Source organism: Hydra vulgaris, chromosome 02 (assembly GCF_038396675.1).
Source record: "Hydra vulgaris chromosome 02, alternate assembly HydraT2T_AEP".
NCBI classification, from domain to species: Eukaryota; Metazoa; Cnidaria; class Hydrozoa; order Anthoathecata; family Hydridae; genus Hydra; species Hydra vulgaris.
This window is the reverse complement of record NC_088921.1, coordinates 20988976-21003645: the sequence shown is the minus strand read 5'-3', so window position 1 is coordinate 21003645 and position 14670 is coordinate 20988976. Positions and strand designations below refer to the sequence as shown.

General features: G+C 37.2%; 3 non-coding genes and 6 pseudogenes across 3 annotated transcripts; all 9 read right to left on the bottom strand.

Moving 5' to 3' along the window:
• Positions 1 to 3508: 3508 nt before the first annotated feature.
• Positions 3509 to 3679, bottom strand: LOC136077459 (U2 spliceosomal RNA; annotated as a pseudogene).
• A 176-nt stretch (positions 3680 to 3855) lies between these two features.
• On the bottom strand, positions 3856 to 4023 carry LOC136077376 (U2 spliceosomal RNA; annotated as a pseudogene).
• A 35-nt stretch (positions 4024 to 4058) lies between these two features.
• On the bottom strand, positions 4059 to 4170 carry LOC136077570 (U2 spliceosomal RNA; annotated as a pseudogene).
• Positions 4171 to 4344: 174 nt separating this feature from the next.
• LOC136077336 (U2 spliceosomal RNA) lies at positions 4345 to 4536 on the bottom strand. The gene has a single exon (XR_010637027.1). It is a non-coding gene; the product is annotated as a U2 spliceosomal RNA (small nuclear RNA).
• Positions 4537 to 4710: 174 nt separating this feature from the next.
• LOC136077319 (U2 spliceosomal RNA) lies at positions 4711 to 4905 on the bottom strand. Its single transcript, XR_010637017.1, has one exon. It is a non-coding gene; the product is annotated as a U2 spliceosomal RNA (small nuclear RNA).
• Positions 4906 to 6871: 1966 nt separating this feature from the next.
• Positions 6872 to 7031, bottom strand: LOC136077449 (U2 spliceosomal RNA; annotated as a pseudogene).
• A 174-nt stretch (positions 7032 to 7205) lies between these two features.
• Positions 7206 to 7397, bottom strand: LOC136077324 (U2 spliceosomal RNA). The gene has a single exon (XR_010637021.1). It is a non-coding gene; the product is annotated as a U2 spliceosomal RNA (small nuclear RNA).
• A 174-nt stretch (positions 7398 to 7571) lies between these two features.
• LOC136077275 (U2 spliceosomal RNA) lies at positions 7572 to 7772 on the bottom strand (annotated as a pseudogene).
• Positions 7773 to 14410: 6638 nt separating this feature from the next.
• On the bottom strand, positions 14411 to 14625 carry LOC136077337 (U2 spliceosomal RNA; annotated as a pseudogene).
• Between the last annotated feature and the right edge of the window lie 45 nt (positions 14626 to 14670).

Genomic DNA, 14670 nt, shown 5'->3' with positions numbered 1-14670 from the left:
CCATGTTTTCATAGTGTATGTAATTGAATCCGCCTAACGCCAGAGCCTTGGTCTTGTTTTTATTAATATTTGATCCCGAGGCTTCCTCGAAGTCATCTAGCGTTTTAAAAACGCATTCGATGGACTTCGGGTTCCTCAGGAAAATAGTGGTGTCATCAGCGTATTGCATTACTTTTAGTTTATTTTTTGTTCCCGGCAGAGGAATGCCGTCCACATCAGGATTGTTTCTGATGTCTGGGCCAGCGATTCCACTGCCAGGCAGTATAGCATGAGGGAGATGGGATCGCCTTGGCGAACTCCTCTGCTGATACTGAAGGGCTTACTCAAATAGCCGTTGTTTATTATAATTGAATGGGAGTTTTTCATGGTTTGCGTTATTGCTGTTATAAAATTTTTTCCCAGGTTAAATTTTTCAAAAGTATAAAAAGAAAATTTCTATCAATTTTGTCAAATGCTTTTTCCTGGTCGATTGTAATCAGTACACTATCTATGTTGTTTTTTCGTTAGTGTACTGTATTAGGTCTCTGACCAGGAAAAGATTGGAGAAGATATTCCTTTCCGGTACCGAGCACGTTTGAGACGGTCCGAGAATTTTATCAAGTACCTTTGACAACCTCAAGGCGAGGGCTTTAGTGATTATTTTGTAATCCGCGCACAGCAGGGATATTGGTCTCCAGTTTTGCAGCGCCGTCAGATCACCCTCTTTTGGAAGGAGACTAATCAGCGCCGTTCTCTGCGACCACGACAGCTCGTTATTTACATCGAAGACATTACCGTTCATGAGATCGGTAAGTTCTTCTGAGTAAATATCCCAGCATTCTTGATAGAACTCTGCCGGGAGGCCGTCTATTCCTGGTGTTTTGCCTTTGTTTAGGGACATGGCAGCGTTGTAAAGCTCCTCGCTGCTAAAGGGAATGTTTAAAAAAGCATTTTGGTCGTCCGTAAGGGATGTTTTAATGTTTGCCAAAAATGTATTTTGCTTTTCTTTATTGAGAGGTTTTGTTTTGTAAAGGTTTTTATAAAATTTTCTAATTGTTTTTAGTATTTTGACGGTGTCCGTGTGAACGGTGTCACCGTCTTTTATTTCTCTTATAATCTTTTTTTTTTTGGTTGTTTTTTCCATTTTAGAAGAGAGCCTTGGAAGGTTTTTCGCCTTCCTCTGCGAGTTTTGTTTCGTCCTCACGAACACGCCCCCGTCGCAAAGGAGTTCTTAGAGCTCAGATTTTAGGTCTTCAAGTGTTTCCAAGTCTCTCTCCTGTTTTTGATTTTCCTCGTCAATTTTTTGTCGCAAATTTATTTGTTTACTTTTTAGTTGGCCTTTTTCGCTTTTGACGCTTCTATAGCAATCGACTTTATGCGGGACTTTGTGATGCCCACCATTGACTGCTATTAGAGTAATATAATTTTTTTGTTTTTTCTTCTTCAAAATCTTTTTTTAATTTTTCTTTGAAAACGCGGTCGCTTAAGAGACTAACATTCAAGTGCCAGTAGCCCGGGCCTCTCTCTTTTATTTTTTCAAGTTTAAGAGTGCAGCCGAAGGCTTTGTGGTCACTGATTTTGTTTTCTATAATCGCGCATTCGCTGTCACTTGAGATTGTCAAAGGTACATAAATTCTGTCAATTCTACTTTTGAAACTTTGATCTAATTTTTCGTATGTAAATTCAATTTTAATTGGGTTAATTTTCCTGTATATATCAACCAAATCGAATTTTTCGCAAAAAAAATTCAATTTGGCTTTACCTAGAGTGTTGTTTTTATTAAATAGGTCACCCCCTTCCCTGTCTAGTTGTGGGTTTTCAACCATGTTGAAGTCTCCCGTTAGGATCATATAATCGGATCCACGCGCGTGTTTTCCAATTTGTTTAAAAAAATTTTCCTTTTGTTGCGGATCATTGGGTCCGTATAAATTAATTATTCTGATTACAAAATTTTTCAGTTTTAAATTTGTAGCAAGAATTCTCCCGTTTTCATCTTGTGTAATTTCGTTAAAAATAATTTCTTTTTTAGTTAAAATGGCCACACCGCGCTCTTTTTGGTTCCCATTATTCCAAAGAGAACTTCCTTGAGTTTGGTGTTTCCATTCATTCGACCATTTCAAATGATTTTGTTCGGAACTATGCGTTTCTTGTAAGCATATTACGTCATAGTCCGAATTATTTAGAAATCGAAAAATTTTGTTGCTTTTGGTCTCAGTTTGGAGACCATTTACATTTAGCGTGAGAATTCTTACGTACATTTTTTTTAAAACAGCAAAAAAAAAAACATTTAAATTCAAATTTGAAGTTAAAAAAGTTTTCAAAAGACATGAATTAGGTTTTCAAACGCGCGCATATCAATAAAGTAAAGAAAAAAATAGTAAATAACAAAAGAATAAATTACCCTGATCCCAAGGTACCATCTTTTTCTTTATTAACTCGCTTCGTTTGTTCCTCGTTTTCGGCTGTTTTTATGTGTTTTTCGCTTTTTGTTTTTAGTTTTGTTTTTTTTTGTTATGAAGGGTTCTTTGTTATCGTTTAAAACCGTGGAGTCGTCAGAGTCATGGGTGCTCTGCATATCGTCGGGGTCTTCGTTTGTTTGGTTAGTTTCTTCGGGTTTCTTCTTTGGTTCTTGTGGGTTTATTTGGAGTGTACTTGTTGATGGGGTTGGTGGTGTTGGTTCAACATTATTCGGAGGAGCAGTTGTTTGGGGAATTTCCATTAAAGTTTCGACTTGTGGTGGTGGTGGAGACGGTGCTGCAGTGTCTTTCTTGGCTTCCGTCAAAGTAGATGGTGTTTCGGGATGTACGCCTTTGGTGTTTCCTTTCGTTGTACGTTCCTTTCTTGTCCGTTATGGAGCAGTCTTATCTTGTACCCCATAACTTCCATGCTGGTGGGCATTGGTTTCGGCATGTTCTCCATGACTGCCACGAGAATTCCGGTGAAGTAAAGTTTTCCCTTCAGCGTCGTTCTCATGACAGGTTTGGTCAAAACATGCCGTCCATAGCCCAACTGTTGAAAATATTCCCGACTTTGAGTTCTTTACTCTCAATTGGGAGTCCGAACACAGAAACATGCATTAGTGTGCTCGGTTCTCTTTCGGGGTTAGACTTTTGGAACAAGTAATGAGTGCCGCCAATAGTGAGTCCCTTCTCAAGTAGGAAGTTCTTCGCTTGGTCGGTTTTCATCACAATTTCCATAACCCTGTTGTTACGGATAAACTGAAAACCTTCAAGGTGGTCATCCAGGTTTGCTTCCTCTAATGCCACTAACACATCGTAGGAAGATATTCGTTTTCCAATTACGGTAAGAAGGTTATTCGATAATTGCTTTTTAAAGGTGTTACTAATACTTTGGGTAGTTACGCTTGCGTACGATTTTTTCGGAATTTCGGGTAGGGCTTCCGCGTCCCTTATTTTTCGGTGGTCCTGCTGGTCCGCGTCATCTTCATCCTCATCGGTGCTGTAGCTCGGCTCGAATTCGTCGTGAAACGGTACAACACCAGCATGTTACTACTTCCATTTTCTCTAATAAATCCTTGACTTGTTCCGGTGACGTCATCATCCAGTAAAACCAATCAAAAACTTAATATCTATATTAAAAAAAAACAACCAAATCACTATATTCACTTTAAAAATCGCTGCCTCGGCCAAAATAAGAACAGATACTACACTTGATCTTAGCCATTAGGCCGAGAAGCGATAACTGAACACTGCAGACATAGTCGGACTGACGCCGTCTTCAACAATGTACTTGTGGTTTGAATTAGAACGTCTAATCATTTTCTCGTCGTCGTCATCATCAGCAGCATCATCAGCAGCAGCAGCTGAGACCATTAGCGATGTTAGACACTCTGAAAGTGAAGATATTTTCTTTTTTCCAATCTGGGCCGCGCTCAGCAGTAGTGCAAAGCCGAGGCAACCCGTGGTCAGGGCAAGGTAAACCTATGATCCCATGACCTAATGCCAAAAATCAGATTAATATATGAGCCGGACTGTGCCGGCGTACCAGATATTAAACTGATAAGAACAGATACTTGTTTTTTTTTTTTTTTTTTTTTAATTATTTTGTTATGTCGCTTGTTAAGTTTTATTTTTTATTAAATTGTGAATACATCTATAGGATGTATATAATGTAACTATTTGATGTGACAAGATACTACACTTGATCTTAGCCATTAGGCCGAGAAGCGATAACTGAACACTGCAGACATAGTCGGACTGACGCCGTCTTCAACAATGTACTTGTGGTTTGAATTAGAACGTCTAATCATTTTCGTCGTCGTCATCATCAGCAGCATCATCAGCAGCAGCAGCTGAGACCATTAGCGATGTTAGACACTCTGAAAGTGAAGATATTTTCTTTTTTCCAATCTGGGCCGCGCTCAGCAGTAGTGCAAAGCCGAGGCAACCCGTGGTCAGGGCAAGGTAAACCTATGATCCCATGACCTAATGCCAAAAATCAGATTAATATATGAGCCGGACTGTGCCGGCGTACCAGATATTAAACTGATAAGAACAGATACTACACTTGATCTTAGCCATTAGGCCGAGAAGCGATAACTGAACACTGCAGACATAGTCGGACTGACGCCGTCTTCAACAATGTACTTGTGGTTTGAATTAGAACGTCTAATCATTTTCGTCGTCGTCATCATCAGCAGCATCATCAGCAGCAGCAGCTGAGACCATTAGCGATGTTAGACACTCTGAAAGTGAAGATATTTTCTTTTTTCCAATCTGGGCCGCGCTCAGCAGTAGTGCAAAGCCGAGGCAACCCGTGGTCAGGGCAAGGTAAACCTATGATCCCATGACCTAATGCCAAAAATCAGATTAATATATGAGCCGGACTGTGCCGGCGTACCAGATATTAAACTGATAAGAACAGATACTTTTTTTTTTTTTTTTTTTTTTTTTTTTTTAAACCGTTTAACGGGTTACAGTTTTTATATTTTTTATTTGTTTATATGAAGTTTTATATTTTTATTTTATTTTATTTTTTTTTTTTTTTTTTTTTTTTTTTATTTTGATTAGGTTTAAGTCTGTTTATATCGTTGTTTATATTTTTTTAGGATTTATATATATATATTTTTTTTTTAATTTTGATTTTAAGTGAGTTTTTGGTCTTCTGTTAGTGGTGTTAATTTGAGCCTTTTTGAGTGATAGACTTCTTTTTTTAGATAACGCTCTTTTTGTTTCTTTTCATGGTAAGGGTGAAAATGTAAATGCTCTTTTTTTCGCTGTTCCCACTCTGCCTTTTTACAGGCTGTATATCTAGTCCTTTCAGTTTTCTCAGCAGTCTTTCTATTAAAGTTCTGGAATTCTTTTATGTTGTGAGCATACATTTCACCGGAATCCATTTGTTGAAATGCAGCTGGTACAAGATTTTTATTAAGTTTTACTTTTTCGTCTATTGCTTTATACTTTCTGTTAGCTCTTTCGTACTCTAGCCATTCAAGTTTTTTATACGTTTTAAATTCTTTTAGTTCTTTATTACTGCAATTTAAACGATCAAAGTTCTTGAATCGTCTCCAGTTAAAATCCACTTTTTCGATATGATGCATTTTAAGAAATTCTACGGGAACTTTACACTCTTCTTCACTACTATCTTCATCACTGTCGTCATCATAACTACCATCGTCACCATCACTATTATCGTCATCTCTAATGTCACCGTCATCACTACTATCATATTCATCATTACTATTATCGTTATCTTCTTTAACATTCTTAACACTATCCTCTTTTTTACTATCCTGTTTGTTATCTATATTTGCTACCTTTTTGTTTTCATTGGTTTTAATGCTCTCATTTTCGTTCATTATTATACTTTCGAGGGTTGTTTTCAGTTGGGATTCTATGGCTGTTTCTAATGGTTGTGCTTGAGCTTTCTCTTTATATTCCTTTACTTCGTTTATTTCATCCATGCTCTCGGTTATTTTAACATGACTTTCATTTTGTATTTGCATCAAAGTTGTGTCTAAGGGACTATTACTAGTTGGTTTGTTACAATCGTTTTGTTCATTTTGCTGATTTGTCGTGCAATTTTTATGTGGTCTTCCAACATCTTCTTGTCCGTTATAAATTGCCCTGACTTCATATCCATTTAAATTAATGAATCTAGGGATTGGCTTTTGAAGGTTGTCCATAATCACAACTATAATACCGGAGTAATATGGGGTTTTGTTTTTAGGTGTACTTCTAAATAAAGGTTTAGTACGTAGGTGCTTTCCATATCCCAGCTCTTCAAGATACTTTCCAGCTGGGAAACTGCTTTTTTCAATTGGTAGACCGAGTATTGAAATCGTCACTCTTTTACTTATATTTCTACTTGGAGTTGAGGGGTAAAATTGATGGTGTATGCCGTTTATTTTTAGACCTTTTTCAAGAATTTTATGTTTGGCTAAATCATTTTTCATTACAATTTCAATAAATGAGCCATTACGAAACTGTTGGTACCCAAATAGGTGTTTATCGTATCCAGCCTCTTCAATAGCTAATAAAAACTCGTTGTCACTGATTTTAGTATTGACTTTACACAGAATGGTATGTTTAAGGGAATTATACTCGTTTATAGAGTTGTTGTTTGTTGTAACTTGTGCATAGGTTCTATGATGAGCCTGTGCATAAGCATTAGTATGGGCTGTAGCAGCACCAATATCAGTAACTACCTCCATGGACGTTTTTGGGTCGATTTGTAACATGGTAAATAGTACTAACTATATATAATACACTCTTAGCCACTCGGACGCTCTGAGGCCAGTAGACCTCTAGGGAGGTCTAACCAACCTCTTTATACTCACACACACTCACTTTAACTCACTAGGATCTACGATCCTTAAAGCCTCTCAGTCACTCAATACACTAAAAAAACCAAATTACACTCTAATACCACTTGTCCTTGCAACCCGTGGAAGGGGCAAGGTAATACTCACTAAACACTAAGAAGGCCAGTAGACCTTCTTTATACTAGTTAGGATCACTAACTAGCCTAATTAAGCTAAGAATCAAGAACAGATACTACACTTGATCTTAGCCATTAGGCCGAGAAGCGATAACTGAACACTGCAGACATAGTCGGACTGACGCCGTCTTCAACAATGTACTTGTGGTTTGAATTAGAACGTCTAATCATTTTCGTCGTCGTCATCATCAGCAGCATCATCAGCAGCAGCAGCTGAGACCATTAGCGATGTTAGACACTCTGAAAGTGAAGATATTTTCTTTTTTCCAATCTGGGCCGCGCTCAGCAGTAGTGCAAAGCCGAGGCAACCCGTGGTCAGGGCAAGGTAAACCTATGATCCCATGACCTAATGCCAAAAATCAGATTAATATATGAGCCGGACTGTGCCGGCGTACCAGATATTAAACTGATAAGAACAGATACTACACTTGATCTTAGCCATTAGGCCGAGAAGCGATAACTGAACACTGCAGACATAGTCGGACTGACGCCGTCTTCAACAATGTACTTGTGGTTTGAATTAGAACGTCTAATCATTTTCGTCGTCGTCATCATCAGCAGCATCATCAGCAGCAGCAGCTGAGACCATTAGCGATGTTAGACACTCTGAAAGTGAAGATATTTTCTTTTTTCCAATCTGGGCCGCGCTCAGCAGTAGTGCAAAGCCGAGGCAACCCGTGGTCAGGGCAAGGTAAACCTATGATCCCATGACCTAATGCCAAAAATCAGATTAATATATGAGCCGGACTGTGCCGGCGTACCAGATATTAAACTGATAAGAACAGATACTTTTTTTTTTTTTCTTTACAATGTATTTCATGTAAAAAAAATATTTTACAAAGAAACCGTGATATATACAAAAGATTTTCTTTCAAATAACACAATAAATCAATATATTTTTAACTACAATGATGAAATATTTATATTTAAACATTACTTTCAAGAATTTGCGGCTTTTTTAAAAACAAAACAAAAATAAATGTAAAACAAAATTTTAACTCAAAACTAAAAATTTTAAAACCGCAAGGTAAAACAAACAAACAATAAAGGATTTATTATAATCAAAAAAGCTAAAGTAAAATTATTGTTCTTTGTGAACACATTATTTATAAAGATTTGCTAAATAAAACAAAAAAATAATATAGGACACACTAGTTTTTAGTTATAAATAAATATATATATATATATGTATAAAAATGTTTTATAAATCCAAAATAAAGTCAAAGTGGTTGATTGAATTTTAAATTTTGTTTTTTTTTTTCTTTTTGCGGATTTTATTAAAGCAAAAACAAAAACAAGAATAAAACGAAAGCGAGAACGAAAATTCGAAAGTTAAAACCGCAAAATATGTAATAACATAATTTATAACATAATTACAAAATATATATTACAACACAACAAACACTTATAAACTTCAGTATTAATTAAAAAACAAAGAGAAAGTCATGTTTATAATATATTTGGCTGGCCATTAAGCCGGGCATTTAAAAAATAAACGCATGACCGTCACACCACAAGGCTGCTGGGGTCATGCTTTTCCGTTTCACTAGTTTAAAATAAATAGTGCTGGCCATTAAGCCTTGCATTTAAAAAATAAACACATGTCCGTCGCACCCACAGGGCTACTGGGGACATGCTTTTCGTAAATATATGTACATATACTAGGAAATGGGAGATCATTTCAATATGGTTGTTTCTTTATATAGTAAACACGAGATCTTGCTCGTTTTGTTTAGATATTGCATCGTTAATGGAAAACAAAGTATGAAACTTTTCAACATTGTTTTCACGTTTATATTTCTCATATTTTATTTTCCATATATATTTAATTTCTTTAATAATGTTTTTAATTATTTTGGGTGGGGAGAGGATTTTACTTTCCATTACTCTCATGTTTCTTGAGCGCCATATTTCAGTAGTTATAATGTTTGTTATGGTTGTAACTAGTTTTGCTTTTGGGTCAAATCTCGCTAATTTCTCAATGTTTAAATAAAAGAGGACCTGAATGGTGTTGAAGTTTGTCTGCGGCAGAAGTTTCTCGTAAACAAACTTCAAACCACACCAAACCGCTCGAGCAACTTTGCAATATACAAAAGGGTGTAATGTATTTTCGTTTTGGTTGCAGACGAGGCAATTGGTATTGGCTCGCCCGCGGTTTTTAGCCCACAGTTTGCATTTTTCCTTAGTGGGTAAAATGTTTTGGAACAACTTCCACTGAGTGTTTTGGGAAGGCCCTTGGGCGTAAGATCTGAAGCACCTACTCCAGATCTTGTCCCAAGGCATGTTAGTTTCGAAAGTACTTTCCCAGAATGTTTGAGTTTTATTTATATTTAGAAAATCTTCCTGGTCACCCAAGAGAGAGTAAACTTTTTTTGTTGTTATATTTTTTTCTTTAAAAAGATTTTGTTTAGTCTTTAAAAGCTCTACCACATCAACATAATAGAATGGCAGTTCTTTTAAAGATTTGGGAAAGTTTACTCCGGTAAGAAAGTTCCATTGGCTATAACCTTTTTTAGCATATTTGTCTAAAGAGTATGCAAGATAGTATCTTTTTAAATAGAAATTTTCATGAGGACTTAGGTCTTCTCGAAATTGCATGAGATGCTTTAGTCTTAAAGCTGTACATTGCTTTTTGACGTCGAGAATACCTAAGCCACCTTTGACTATTTTTAAATTTAAGATGTTTCTTTTTATTGGCTCGGCGAAGTTGCTCTGCCACAAATAAATCGAAGTTTCTTTTTTAATAGTTTTTTCGTGATTTTTATTCATAGGGAAGACGTTTGCAACATACCAGACCTTTGACAGGGCCAGCGTGTTTACAAACATCCCCTTGCATTTTAATGAAACGTTTCTATATTTAAAGTGTTTTAAAATTTTAGTAAACTTGTCAACAGCTTTATTGAAATTAAATTCAGCTGTCTTTTTTAAGTTGTTAAAAAAGGTTATACCAAGAACTTTCATACCGTCTTGGTTTGACCAGTCGATAACATAGTTTTTAAAATGCAAGCGATCAATTGTGTTCTCGAGTCCCCCCAGCGCAAGGGCTTTAGTTTTTGCGATATTAATGTTTGAGCCTGTTGCATTTTCAAACAATTTTAGCACTGAAAAAATTTCGCTAAGGCATTGGGGGTTTCTGCAAGCTACAGCGGTGTCATCTGCAAATTGCAATACTTTCAAGGGAGTTGTACCAGGGAGTCCGATCCCCTCGATGCCTCGGTTGTGTTTGAACTCGAGGGCAAGTGTTTCCACTGCCACACAGTAAAGCATCAAGGAGATCGGATCCCCCTGTCGAACTCCCCTTTTTATTGGAATGGGCTTGCTCAGGTATCCGTTGTTAGAAATAATTGATTGGGTATTTTTAAAAGATTGCTTAATGGCATTCACAAAATTGTTTCCAAGATTAAATTTTTCTAAAGTTTTAATTAAGAAATCGCGATCCATCTTATCGAAAGCTTTCTCCTGGTCCAAAGACATCAAGAAAGCACCGAGCTTTTTTTCGTCGGTGTAATGGATGAGGTCTCGAACCAGGAACAAGTTCGAAAAGATGTTTCTTCCGGGTACCGAGCAAGTTTGGGAGGGTTCCAGGATTTTTTCGAGAACCTTGGCCATTCTCAAAGCCAGCGCTTTTGTGACAATCTTGTAGTCAGCGCACAGCAATGAGATTGGCCTCCAGTTCTGCAGCAGCGACAAGTCTCCATCCTTCGGAAGGAGACTAATCACGGCCGTCCTCTGAGACCACGGAATGTGGTTTTGAGTGTTTTCAAAAAAGTTTTCGTTAGCCAATCGTGTGAACTCCCCCCCATAAATACCCCATGTGCTCTGCCAGAATTCGACAGGAATTCCGTCGATTCCGGGAGATTTATTTTTTTGAAGGGATAGGGCGGATTGATAAAGTTCATTTACGGTAAATTTTTCATTTAGAAAAGTATTTTCATCATCTTTAAGGATATTTTGAATTTTATCAATAAAACGGTTTTGCAAATTTTCATCAAGCTTTTCGTTATTATAGAGTTTTTTGTAATATTTTCTCAAAACTTTTTGAATGCCGTCTGTATCATTTACAGTTTTGTTTTCATAGGATATTGTTTTAATTGTTTTTTTGCCTTGGTTGTGTTTTTCCAAAAGAAACAAGGATCTTGAGGGTATTTCTCCCTCTTCGATTATTACTTGTTTCGTTCGGATAAACACACCATTCTTGTTATTTAATTCAGATAATTCTTTTTTAATTCGTTTAAGTTCGCCTTCATCACTATCGCGCTTAAGATTTTCTGCTTTTAAAGCTTGTTCTAAAATAGTAATTTTTTCTTTATTTTCTTTTCTAATTTCGCGACTTCTTTCTTCTGCAATAGCTCTAATCATACACTTGGTATATTCCCAAGCTTGATTATTATTTTCAAAAATGATTTGCTTTTGAGTAACTTCAAAATCGCTTTTGAGAATTTCAATAAACTTTTTGTCATTTAATAAAGACGAGTTGAAATGCCAATATCCCGGCCCCCTCGGATTCTCCCTCTCCAAAGAGATTTTGCAGGAAACCGAGCTATGGTCACTCCAACCCATCTTGTTGTATTCGCTTGTTGTTATAAAATTTATCAAATTATTAGAAACATATATCCTATCAATCCTACTTTTAAAATTGAGGTTTTCGTATGAAAATACTTTTTTACTTGGGTTCAGCTTCCGAAAAATATCAGTTAACTGATATTTTTCGGTAAGCAGTTTCAGATTTTTTCTACCTATTGTATTGTTTGGGTTAAAACGGTCCCCGTTTTCTCTGTCGAGAAACGGGTCCTCAACCATATTGAAATCACCTAAAAGAATATAATAATCACACAATCGCGCGTGCTTATTCAAAGATTTATAAAAAAGTTCTTTTTTTTGCGGATCATTTGGTCCGTATACATTTATTATTCTACAAACCTTATCGTTTAGTATAAAGTTAGCAGCAAGAATTCTACCGTTTTGATCTCGTGTTATGTTATTTAAAATTACATTTTTGTTAACTAAAATAGATACACCTTTTTCTCGATTGTTAGCGCTATTCCACAATGAATGGCCATTAGATTTTCGAAACCACTCTTTTTCCCAATTCGATTGTAAATTAGCGCAACAATGAGTTTCTTGTAGGCATATGATATCATAATTTAAAAAAAGTGTCATTAACGAATGTCTTTTTGAATCATTATTTAGCCCGTTAACATTTAAAGAAAGAATTCTTACTGCCATTTTTCTTTTTACTGAGATTTAAAACATTAACTTTAAAAAAATTAAGCAAAATTTATCTAATACTTATTACCAACTTATTTTATCTCAGTAAAGAGTTAAAAAGAACTTTTTCAAAGAAATTATTTTTTCAAAAAGCGCAGATTATATTACGTACACAATGTATATACTAGTATTAATAAAAAATAAAAATTATACTCTTACGTCCTCCAAAGAAATCTTGTATACGTCGCAGAATTTACTGTATTGTTTGTTTACTAGTTCAATGAGAGCGCTGTGTTTCATATTGATCGAGTTTTTCCACGAGGTCTTAATAATTCGTCGTTGTTTTGGATCGCGTTCTACTATTAAACTTTCAACTTCTCGGTTGTCCTCCAGCTTAAGATTTCTGTAACGAAGTTTCAACACTTGACCGATCAAGCGACTTCTATCTTCTTTGGGTACTTTCTTGCAAAAAGCGGAATCGATATTATACAGATTTTGTTCCAAATTAGGAATAAGTTTTGTTTCCGTTTCGACTTTTTTCTTTTTATCTTCGAAAAGTTTCTCGGTGCGAATTGAACTTTTCCTTTTCGGATTCTTTCCATCCGCATTATCGATTTCGATATTTTCCACCGCCAATTTCTCAACGGCAACCAATTCAACATTAGTAAATGAGGCATTATTCTCCTTGGCAGCTGCGTCGACAGATGCGTCATCCTCACCGCTCAGAATAATAGGGATATTGTCAGCAACATCGCCGTCACCTGCCATGTCATTAAATAAGCCGCTAATGGATTTTGCGGTTGCCGGAGGTATGGCGGTTTCCGAACTCTGGAGCGAGGTGTCGAGGGACGGGGGTATCCCCACATCAACATCAGCTGATGTGGTTACTAGCACCGTCTCTGTGGAAGAAGCCACAAACTCGACATCGTTCCTCAGCTCCCCAAGACTGTCAGTCAAATCCAAACCTTCTTCTTCAGGGCGATCGACTTTCTCTTCCTTTTCAGCATTATCATTTGCTTCCTCGATGACTGGTTGCGTTTCAAAAACGATTGTTGGGTCGGTAGGTTCCCAGGTGTACATGGTTTTTACTCTGTGACCTTTGATATTCAAAAACTCAGGGATCCGTGTTTGAAGATCTTCCAAAATTGCAACCAGTACACCAGAGTAGTACGGAGTACCATTTCGAGCATATTTGATAACTGGTTTTGTTGCAACATTTTTGCCGTAACCCATATTTTCTAAAATTAACCCAAGATTTATGACCTTTGCTTCGAGAGGTAATCCAAAAACGGACACGTGTGTCTGCCGCCTAAAGGTTCGGTTGTTAGTTGATAGCGAGAAACGGTGATAATAGCCTTTGATTGAGAGGCCATGTTCTAGTAACCGGTATTTAGAGTTTTCTGTCTTCATAACAATTTCAACCACTGAAGAGCGCCGTATCAATTGAACTCCATCAAGATCATGCAGAAGCTTAGCAGAATCAAGAGCCACCAATACGTCATCGAGAGTAATTTTACTCTGCAGTTTGGATAGTAAAGTTCTCGGAAGCTGCGGTTTTTCATCGACATATCGTGGTTTACTGCCATTCCGAGAGGTAGCGGCAACGTTTGAGTAGGTTCGCTTAAAGTTTTCTTCCTTTACGGAGTGACGCTCCACAACGGTCGGGACGCCAGAGTTGTTTGGAGAACGTTTCTCCTTGGATGTTTCCGTCTTGGTCGGGACGGTTGTTTTCGGCGATAGGATTTTCCGACGATCCATCACGGTCCGTGAAGATTCGAGTTCTTTGTACTCAGCGATGTCGCTATCGCTGAGATCATCGTCGCTGTAGCTAATGTTCGAGTGAAAATCGGGTCGATCGATCACGCTATCACGAACCAACTCCATCTTCTCCACAAGAACGGCAGCATCTCGATTGCGTTGCTCGAAGGAATTAGTGCGAGAAATCGGCGTCTTCTCCATAGTACGTCTAAAATACAAAAAACCAAAAAAAGATGAAAATAGAGCTTTACAACCTTTAAGGCTTCTGGAACCACTGTCCCGGTTAATAACTAAGACTTTTTAGATCTTAGCCATTAGGCCGAGAAGCGATAACTGAACACTGCAGACATAGTCGGACTGACGCCGTCTTCAACAATGTACTTGTGGTTTGAATTAGAACGTCTAATCATTTTCGTCGTCGTCATCATCAGCAGCATCATCAGCAGCAGCAGCTGAGACCATTAGCGATGTTAGACACTCTGAAAGTGAAGATATTTTCTTTTTTCCAATCTGGGCCGCGCTCAGCAGTAGTGCAAAGCCGAGGCAACCCGTGGTCAGGGCAAGGTAAACCTATGATCCCATGACCTAATGCCAAAAATCAGATTAATATATGAGCCGGACTGTGCCGGCGTACCAGATATTAAACTGATAAGAACAGATACTTTTTTTTTTTTTTTTTTTTTTTTTTTTTACCAACCAACTAGAGTGACCTGAAGCTGAAACCAGACTTACACAGGGCCCTAGAAGGCGGTGTTATTTGGGAGC